The sequence below is a fragment of the Pristiophorus japonicus genome, chromosome 25, assembly GCF_044704955.1.
Source record: "Pristiophorus japonicus isolate sPriJap1 chromosome 25, sPriJap1.hap1, whole genome shotgun sequence".
Lineage (NCBI taxonomy): Eukaryota > Metazoa > Chordata > Chondrichthyes > Pristiophoridae > Pristiophorus > Pristiophorus japonicus.
In genome coordinates this window covers 28507337-28509363 of record NC_092001.1, presented here as the reverse complement: position 1 = coordinate 28509363, position 2027 = coordinate 28507337, and the positions used below count along the sequence as shown (strand labels likewise).

Sequence of the window (2027 nt, the reverse complement as noted above, 5' to 3'; positions counted from 1 at the left end):
TAAATATTTATATATACGTATATTTACATACATTCCCTAATTTTTAACTTTCACAATAAATGTACTTTTTCTGTTCTGCCTGCACTGGGTCCTATTACATTTGACCTCTTTCACAGCACACGCAACTGCTGTCTGATCCAGCAGAAAGGCACTCGCAACTTTAAAAGATCGCCTTTGTTGCCCACATCTTCCATCGTGGCTTGTCTTCCACCATGGGCTTGCTGTGTTTGGGTATTTACTGTCTGCACCACCTGATTTCCAGTGGAATTCATCCAATCACACAGCCTTCGTTCAATCAAAAATATATAGATTATTAAACAATTATTATTTATTGAAATCAAATCAAATTCAATTTTTTACAATAAAATTGTAAATTGATTTATTTTCTTATTTTGATAAATATATGGATATTTTAAATTGGCTTTTTGTCTGGGTTGGTTTTACTTCCCTCTCTCCTTCCTGCCTGTCTATCACCTGTGGCTTCAACAACCGTCCCAGCCCCGAGTGGTCCTGAGCCCCACACTCACTCAGGCACAGCACAATAGCCTTCAAGAATGATTGAAATCCCACTTTATTCAGTCAAGGGTCATTCTACATCTTTGTAATAGGGATATGCTTGCTGTTCAGGATCATTCGGTGTCTACTTAAACGGGATGGTTGTCAGTTCCGGTTAATAATTTGCCCCTTCATGACGTATTATCTCATAATCCGGATCATTCTGTATAGTTTTAAAAGGAATGTGATTTCAGCTGCGATGAACGAATTGTTAAACTGTTGTGTTACAAGCTACATTGACGTTGCCTGTGCCAGTGCGCATCCATATCGCAGCGCATCTATTCATTACTCGAAATATTCTCATGTTTTCCTGCATCCATTCCTTGAAATAACCCTTGTACCAATTGACTTCGATTGTAACCACGATGTTATCAGAAGATTACAGGTTCGAGTCATACCGTGGTCAACTAACTCGATGCGTGAAATGTTATATTCTTTGTTTTGATTCTGCCTCAAAACCAACCATCTCGTACAGTCACTCACCTGAAGTAAAGGAACGCTGTTTGCTTTAAGAAGCTAATGGCACATTATCCTCACTGCCGATCTGGTTCCACGGGCAGAAGAGGCAGTGAAGTAGACTTTCTTGAACATTATTTCTGTTTGGATACAAAAAGTAGGGGATGGATTTCTGACGTTGTTGCAAATAGGAGACGAGGTGGCCGAGACGTTCAGGCGATGGACATCTAATCCAGTGTGCTCCCACCCTCGTCGTTGTTGTATTAAACCTTTGACCCCTCTGGATTTTTTTGTCAATCACATTTAACCTCATTGCCAAATTCAGCTTTTACTGACAAGGATGCAGCTCTTTGGTAATGTAATGGCTCAAATTAATAATATATTCATCAAAAGGAAAACATTAGTAGGACAATGAAGTGGGGGACTCGTTAGACAGGTCTCTGAGAGTCAACACAGGCACGATGGGCAGAATAGTAAACTATCGTCAGAATCTGAGAGCTACGCTCCACCTGGTCGGCGGCTCGTTGGTCTCGCGGTATGATTCTCGCTTTGGGATATTCATAATTGGAAATGCGAGAGGTCCCGGGTTCAAATCCCGGACGAGCCCTGCCAACTTTTAGTCAAAGAACCGCTTCTGAGTCGGTCGACATATGAGAAAATAGACTTATTTCAAATTAAAACGTGTGATTTCGCTCCGTTGTTCCCACATCGTACATATGTTGGATTTTCCCAGGAGCAAAGTGAATCTCACCCAACTGAGTAAAATTAAAGTGTCTCAGATGTACTCGGCTCTGTGTCTCATTGGACAACCTAAACCCATGTTTGGTTCCGGCCAATACTTGATCAGCATATCTTCATTTCTCCATGCATGAGCTCACCTCCATTGGGATAAGCATACATTCGGCGTCAATCTCCACATCAACGTGGAACATACTCTGCCCTGAATATGAGTGCGTCCTATGTCTCTGGCGCCGAAAAGATGTGAGAAGCTGGCTTTTGAATTAGTCCCTTGGCTG

At 41.6% G+C, this 2027-nt stretch overlaps 1 non-coding gene across 1 annotated transcript; it reads left to right on the top strand.

The window, feature by feature from the left end:
* Window positions 1-1529: 1529 nt before the first annotated feature.
* Window positions 1530-1618, top strand: trnap-ugg (transfer RNA proline (anticodon UGG)). Its single transcript is given in 2 exon segments — window positions 1530-1565; window positions 1583-1618. It is a non-coding gene; the product is annotated as a tRNA-Pro (tRNA).
* Window positions 1619-2027: the final 409 nt, after the last annotated feature.